The sequence below is a fragment of the Pangasianodon hypophthalmus genome, chromosome 29 (assembly GCF_027358585.1).
Source record: "Pangasianodon hypophthalmus isolate fPanHyp1 chromosome 29, fPanHyp1.pri, whole genome shotgun sequence".
Classification (NCBI taxonomy): domain Eukaryota; kingdom Metazoa; phylum Chordata; class Actinopteri; order Siluriformes; family Pangasiidae; genus Pangasianodon; species Pangasianodon hypophthalmus.
In genome coordinates, this window is record NC_069738.1 from 7,039,089 (window position 1) to 7,047,848 (window position 8,760).

The window sequence follows — 8,760 nt, forward strand, 5'->3', positions numbered from 1 at the left end:
TGTAGGTGTCACGTAGCTCAATGAACACCATATATTTATATATAGTGTTACTGAAGAAGGTGTTATAATTAGCTAATAAGGCAATGGGTGTTATTTATTATCATTTTTATTATTCTGTCTCTGGTTTTCTCTCTAAATAGACAAAAAAAAAAAAGAGATAACAGGCATGAGTGTAATTTATTTTTCTTCCACTGTGACAACAGTGCTAATTAAATCTTTCATAAAATCTCTCTTCACTCCATCTCGCCTCCTTTTCATGAAATGTCATTCTGGTTTTCTCTCACTGCTGTCTACACCCTCGCTTCTCTTTACCATTTCTAACGATTAAGATGTGGGCAGAATGATGGCAAAAACGCAACATATTATTCATCAGTGAAAAGTCTCGCCCCCATATACACTATGTCTAAGAATTTTTATTTCCTATAATAAACATTATGCACAGTTTTATCGTGTTCTTATTTCTGGTACATAACCAAACCCCCACGTAGGAGAGAGTTCAGTTCATCAAGAGGATGGAACATATAAGCTGGACCTTCTCCTCCTCCTTGGCTTCATGCACTAGACTGTGCTAAGCTAGGCTAAGCCTGTTGGACATGAATACACATTAGGGATTATATAATAAAAAGGTTACGCAATGAGCGCAAGCAGAAACAGAGAGAACGTCTGCTAGGGATGATCTAGGGTTTCATAGGGATTAGATCGCTTCTGTGTTTCTGGCCTGGGATGCTTAGAAGGGATGTCCAAAATCTTCCCCTCTCTCTCTCTCTCTTGGTGTCTAATTATAATATGTAATCTCCAAGATCAGGAACAACCTCAAACAATGCACATTTGTGTATAGAATGGTACACAGTAAGTTTAGCTGCAGTAAGCACTTTTGGTTGGAACACAACCCCTTAACATCCTTTCTCTGTCTCTGAAGTCTCTGAACAGTAAAGCCTGTTTTATACTTCTGTATCTATGAACACATGAGGGGGTCGTGCATGGACAATATAGACATCTGCCATGTAACATGAATGTGTCCACTAGGAGGCAGAAAATGGAAAAAGAAAATAAAATGTAAAGTCATAGTGGATGCCATAATGAAAAAAATGAAAATTTCTTAGTGTACACCATAACGAGAAAATCTCATAGTGGAATGTGGTTACGAGAAAATAGAAATCTAGTAGTGGATGCTATAACGAGAAAATTAATTCGTAGTGGATGCAATAATTTTACATAAAACAGATTTTTTGGAAGCTTATATAGTTATATATATGTTAAAACTATATATAATACAACATTTTTTGATTGAATTCAGCAACTGCCCTTAGACATCTTTTATAATTGTTTTTTCGAGTAAAAGTGTTTATGGTTTTTTTTTTCTTGTACAGGAAAATGTGTAATTCTTGTAATCACACACATGTACACTGCAGATGCCCTGGATAGAGCTTAGACTAAAAAATGCTGGAGTATTCCTTTAAGATGAAGTACTTCGGATGTAAGCTCATGCAATGATGACGCTCTGAAAAGTCCCTGAAAATAACGGAGGAGACAAGCATCACATCTCTGCTCTCCACCTCTCCTTTACCTCAAGAAACCCCTCCTCCCCTCCCGCATTCATTTTCTCTCTCTCTCTCTCTCTCAGCCTCTCTCCGTGCGTCACTGCTCGGTCTCCAGAGAGCCTCTGCAGTGTGTACTTCTGGGTCACGGTTAGCGCAACGGCACCTCCAGGTGACTGCTGATAGAGTGTGTCGATGATTGAGGGTTTGTTCCTCAAGGCCAGCTCACTGTGTCGTCTGTAAATTCAGTGGATTTCTCTAGCTGCCTGGCCTGAAGGGATAGAGTGTGTCGATGATTGAGGGTTTGTTCCTCAAGGCCAGCTCACTGTGTCGTCTGTAAATTCAGTGGATTTCTCTAGCTGCCTGGCCTGAAGGTCTGGAGCATGAGTACAGTGTGTGGAACAATCATTTTTCCAGGTTTGCCAGTTAACCTGTGGTGGTACTGTAGTACTTCTCACTGTCCAAACTGGGGGATTATGGGAAGGAATGAGGTGGGCTCAGGCTCTGAGAGCCGGGTGCTAATCTTTATTTAGCACATGCCTGTAGGTGTTGCCTAGTAACAAAAGCGAAGCAGTATGATGAGGGGAGGAGGTGTGGATCTCTCTCTCTCTCTCTCTCTCTCTTTCCTGCTTTATGACTCCCTCTCTGTCTCCTTCTTCCTCTCTTTCTAAAAACTCCCCTTCCTCATCCAATCTTCTCTTAGACTCAAAAACACACACACATGTTGTTCATATACTGTATATAAAATATACACCCACTGGCCACTTTATTAGGAACCATTGGTGGTCCATGCAATTATGCAATCAGCCAATCATGTGGCAGCAGTGCAACGTAAAAAAAAAAACACGCAGTTGCAGGTCAAGAGCTTCAGTTCATGTTCAGATAGAAACTTCAGAATAAGCGGGAAAAAACTCGGTGACTTTGACTGAGTCATGGTTATTGGTACCAGATGGACTGGCTTTGACCACTCATCTCAGAAACCGCTGATGTCCTGGATTTTTTTTTTAACATACAACAGTCTCTAGAGTTTACACAGAATTGTGTTAAAAAATCTAGTGAGAGGTCAGAGGAGAAAGGCCAAACTGGAACGAGTTAACTACTCTTTACAATCATGGTGAGCAGAAAAGCATCTCAGAATGCACATGTCAAACCTTGAGGTGGGTGGGCTACAACAGTAGAAGGCCACATCTGATTCTACCACTGTTAGTCAAGAACAAGATTCTGAGGCTACACAGTGGGAAACTGGACAGTACATGATTAGAAAAATATCTTTGGAGACATTGTGGTGTTGCTGCCCCATAGCTCCAAGGTCCCCAGTTTGATCTTGACCTCAGGGTACTGCTGTATGGAGGTTTTTACTCACTCTTGAAGTTAATAAGAAAAAAATTCAGCTTGTCATGTTACTGAAAAACAAAAAAGCCCTCCATCCTGAAGATTTTCCCATGTTGGAAAACTTAGTTACAGCTTTACCTCTGACACTGGAGAGTTCTGTCCAAAAAAACGAAAGTCCTTGATTATACACTTTCCAAGTCCTTGTGTAAATCGTTACTATAGAAACTATTAACATATCAAAACTAAACCTTGCAGATGAAACTACTGTCGTTATAAAAATGAATCAACACCTTCTGAGTTGCAACAATCAGAGTCAAGAATTCAAGAGCAGTGTAGAGCTCTAAATTAAATATAGAGCTAATAGTATTATTACATTTATACTAACGTTAAAAAGTAGAAGCATAACTAGAACAGAGCTTACAAGAACCCCCTCTCTTATATACCCATCATATATGAGTAAAAGTGATAAACAAATTAATTATCGTTGCTAATGGAGGTCATTACTGCAGGCAATAAAGAAGCTTCACCACAAGGTCCTTGTTCAGCGACAGAAAGAGAGAGAGAGAAGAATTCCTCCATTTTAATCTGGGCTAAGGGTCACAGTGTTGCCATGGTTTTCTCTCTTGGCTTGTGCTCTTACTCTGATTAGCATGTCACCATGTACTAATGAATGTTCTGGCACTTTCTCTCATGTGAATTATGTCTTAAGGTATCTACAGTGAAAACCTAAAACTGGGCTACTGTTACTTTTTTTTATTATTTTACAAATGCATTAAGATCACACTGGACATTTGAGCATTTTTGTTTGTTTATTGAAGTTGCTAGCATGCTAGGAGGTTTCCTCATGTCATTACAGGAGCGCTTGTAAAAAGCAGTCACTTGTGGAACATCTTCCTTTGAAACCTGAGTAAGTTGACAGCTTTGCACCAGTTACTTGTATTAAAAATGTAACAGGTCACTTCAGTGCAGTGGTAATAGATAGGCTTAATGTTTCCTATCAGTTCCAGACTAGAGAATCCCTCACAATACCATCACTAGTAGGTGTTTGGCTCTAGTTCTGATTGACTTTCCTCCCCTTTGAAACAGTTAAGTTTTAAAATTAGTTTCATATTCATGGATTTTTAGTTGTCCTCTTGACCTTTTCCAGAGTTTTTGGCAGCCAGGAGAAGTATGGTATATGGAAATTGGATCTTAGTGACAACAGCTTGACCTTACATTTGTTCTCTCTCTACTTTTTGTTTCTCTCTCTCTCTCTCTCTCTCTCTCTCTCTCTGACGCTCATATCGCAGATTTTTCTCTGGTGTCATGGCCACTTGAATTACATTACGTAGGCCTATTCAGGATATTCATCACAAGTGCCACTTCCCACAGCGTGTATCTTTGACTCTCCAAAAATCAAATCAGTTGAAGTGAAACATCTTAAATGCCAGTGGCCTCTGATGCAAAATCCAAAAAATGGTGCTTGGAATTAGCATAGAGAAAATCATTTCAAAGAGGTTTAGTTACACTGTGTATCCGTGTCAGATTACTGAGAGGAATCATGGCTTTCTGTTTGCTGTTCTCTAATATCAGAGCTATTAATTGTTGTCCATTAATTGTTGCTCATGCAGTTGATTCTATGCTCAAGATTTTGTGCCATATCCTAAAGGAAAGATCGCAAGTGTGGTGAGCAGGCAGGGTAAGAGTATTATTGTTTAACAAAATCTAGTCTGTAGATTTTCTAGCTGTAGTGTTAACGCATATATACACATATGTTAACTTGTTTTCACACACACACACACACACACACATATATATATATATATATATATATATATATATACACAAATATATATATGGTGTATACTGTATATAACATCCATGTGTGTGTGTGTGTGTGTGTGTGTGTGTGTGTGTATATATATATATATATATATATATATATATATATATATATATATATATATATATATATAATATATGTGTGTGTGTGTGTATTATTATTAATACTGAACAGTTATACAATATACACCATATTAATACATATTCTAACAACCTAGGGTTATTCAATCAAATTACACACCAAAGGACAATGAATTTACAGTGTGAATTTCATTAGAATAATCTCTGGTCCTTGTGGTACTGAATAATAGAAAAGGTGTCTTTGGTGCTATGTATATACATAATATTAATACTGTAATATTCTCATGCTCTCTCTCAGGTCTTAGCCTGGGATCTGTAGTGAAGCCAGCAGCCTGGTGGTAATTCCCTGTCTGACTCTCTCTGCTCTGTCCTTTCCCCTCTAACAACAGACCATTACATAAATCACGCCATTCCTGCGGGAGAGGAAAGAGAGGAATCACCTTCAGTGTGATCTGCCTGCGAGAGACAGCAGGACAACGAGAGAGAGCGTGACACACACACACACACTCACACACAGAGAGAGAGACAGAGCGCGCGAGAGAGAGAGGTTAAGAGTGTGTGTGCCTGCTTCCCTACTGAGCTTTCAAAAAAAGGTGTCCAAAAATACATTTTGTCCTCATGTGTGCTGTGCCATAAAACATTTATAGTCAGCCACAATCTGCTACAGTCCGGTGTTGATGCAACAGCCCTGAAATATTCATGCTGCTTGTTGCAAGCTTGGCTGGCGAAATATGACAGAGAGAGAGAGAGAGAGAGAGAGAGAGAGAGATGCTTACCTAATCAGCCAGCCATGGACACAGGTCTATGCAGAACATTCATTCCTTCTCTCCCTCTCTGTCTCTGCTGCAGCACAATAGGACATTATACTGCGCTTCCTGTTTTCTCTCTGTTGTTCATATGATTATATATATAAAATGTCTGTGTTTAGATGAAAAATAAGCAACGACAGAATGTCGTTGACAGGATGTGATTCCAAAAAGTGTTTTATTTCTCTTATACCACAGCAATTTACCAATGATTACAATTTTTATTTATTAAAAAAGCATGTCATATTGTTTATCCATTTATAGTTACATTTAATGTTGTGGAATTTCTGCAAAACAAGTTAGTTCCTTACCTTACAGCAGCCATAAACAATCCTTCCCTCACTTTCTCTTGAAGTGAATAAGAAGCAAAACTGCTTTTTGTTACAGAGAAAACACAACATCTTCCATTCTGAAGACTTTCCTGTGGTGGAAAAATTCAACTTCCAGCTTTACCTATGACTGTTACAAAATAGGTGTTTTTTTCATATTATTAATATTATTTTTAACAACAGGGAAAAGTGCCTTTAAGCATGAACTTAGCACATCTTAAAGCACCAAATACTGATAATTCCATCCATTTCTATACACATTCACATTTTTCTTCCTATGTATTTGGGATGCACATGAATATTTAACAGGTTTGCCATTATCAGAGTGATAGAGGAACTGAGAGCCTCAGTGATGATGTTATTGTTTTGAAATGAAGAGGCAGCTGACGAATATGAATATGTATCAGAGAGCATAATGCCTGAGATAAAGCAAGTCCTCTTGCTCTTTTTCATGCCATGCCATCCTTCACGGCTTGGCCACAGCTGAAGGGTCAGCCAGAAATCAACCCTACGCTGCACGCCAAAGCTGCAAATCAAATCAGCGCCACCCTGGGCCATTCATACGCAAAACATGCCTGCTGCCTTATCAGTGCTGCTTTTGTTTGGCTTTGTCCTGTTTCGTTTCGTCTGGTTGGAGAAGAAATAACCTTCAGAGGATGAGCAGATAGGAGGGAAGTGCATTATTTACTGCCATCCTGGCGCCCAGCTTTGTTTGTTTACTGCTTTCTCTTGATACTTCTTGGCGTGATATCTGAGCACAAGATACAATATTCCCCAACAGTGCGGAAATTCACTTTATACACCACAGTAAACATGCCTTTTTTCTCGTCTTTAATGCTAAAATGACATTTTTATTTCCCATTTGTGTATGGAAATGTAAGCATGCACAGTGCACGTTCTCTTTCTTTATTTTAGACAAAGCTTGATGGTTAAAAGGTTAATGCTGTTGCTTCCAACCAACACACCCTTGTCTATTAAATTGCAATTTTCCCCTAGCACAGCAGAGTTCTTTTGGCAGCTAGCAAGTTAATGCCCATCCCTTACTCTCTCTCTCTCCTTGTGCAAGGCATCAACAGAACCAGGTTTGTGCTCTGGGATCAATTATGGGGCTTTCTGCCATGAAGCTGGTCCAACTCATAGAGAAATCCTCGACATGGAGATACAGTGTGAATAAGGCCTTATTTAAGATATGTGTTATATGACCTGCATGACCAACACTCTAATCTATACCCTTCCTGCCAGCGTGTTTCACCATAAGGCCTTATTCAGAGTCTAAAGGTTACGTCAAAATTTATGCATGTTAAGTTCTGTGTATTCAGACTCAGGTTACACACATGCTTAAGTTGATTTTCTGGGTGCGCCATTCGGATTATTAAAATCACCTTTGTGTAACTGAGATTTTTCTTGAGTAGAGGCATCTGAGATGTTTTTTTCCCAAAAAATTTTTGGCCACAGGCTTTAAACACAAGCACTTGCCTTTAAAACTGAAAAAATCAGGGAATAGAAAAGGCAGACTGAAAAAACAGATAGCGCTTTTCTTCTTTCCTGTCAAATGGAATACGATTATAAGATATTTTTATGAATTTAATATTGAAGGTCTGAATACTGATGTGTGCAATTTCTCTATTACAATCTGCACTATGTGCCTATAGTAAATAATAAGGTTACTTTATGTTACTGTTAGTCTTATACAAATCTTTCACAATGTTACTTAATAACTAGGAAGATCTCTGTGATTAATCACCTAACTAATTTTAGCTAATTTTATAATCATCTAGCTAAAATAGCTATAAATATTTTGTGGCTTGTGATATGCTGGGTCAAGTATTAAAGGAGTTCAAAACTTGCGCAGGGACAGTTTTTATTTCTTTGTCTTTAAGCAGTCCTGTGTGTCTTAATACGTCTGAAGAGTAGCCAGTTGTCAATTGGACTCTGTGAACCAAGCAACATTTTTGTCCAGAAGCCCTTCTGTTGAGAGCTGAACAGGATTACACTGTACCAAACAGCTTTCGTGATAAAACTAAGTAGAGCACCTGTGCTTCTGATACTAAAAAAAAAAAAAAAACAGCCAAAAAACATAGCACGAAAATAATTGAGGAGCTGCAGCACCTGGATAAAAGCAGGCACGAGAATCAGCTTCAGGTCACTAGGAGTATATGAGTTTAAAAAGAACATTATTGCATAAGAAAAAGCACAGTACTACCCAAAAATTAATACAGTCAGTGGCATTATCTTTAATCTCTTTAAATAGACTGGCCTTTTCAAAGTTGCTCGCACTGAAATATCAGTTTTGTGACTTGAATTTCATAATGACGCTCATTTTCTCCACATTAAATCTTAATATAAAGATGATTATCAGAAATAGGTTTTATACACAACATATCAGTATATTGCCTTCCAATGAAATAAATGTTTTTTTTGTTTTTTTTAACCTCATATGATTTTCATAGCTCATAAAAAGAGTGGAGCTGAGTAGCATAGTTAGCTAACTAAGTTGCATACACTGCCCATGAAGAAATATTATCTTAGCTCAACTACTGTCGGACACAAATGTGACTGAAAATGATAGCTACAACATTAGCAGCTAGGAGTTAACATATTCCTCTTTCAGCACAATATTACATTCAAGTGATGGTTTATGATTTATATTGTTTAGTTTTTTCTAAAATATTACCTCTTGTATTGAAGAATAAGCTGACTAATGTACCTTGCTAGCTAGCTAACTAACTAATGCTAGCTAGCAAGTGGCATACGCAAACTCTTGGCTACAGGACTAGTCTGAATGATGGTAATTAGAAGTCATGGTTTACTATAAAATATTTTAGCAAAAAAATAAAAAATAAAAGAATAATA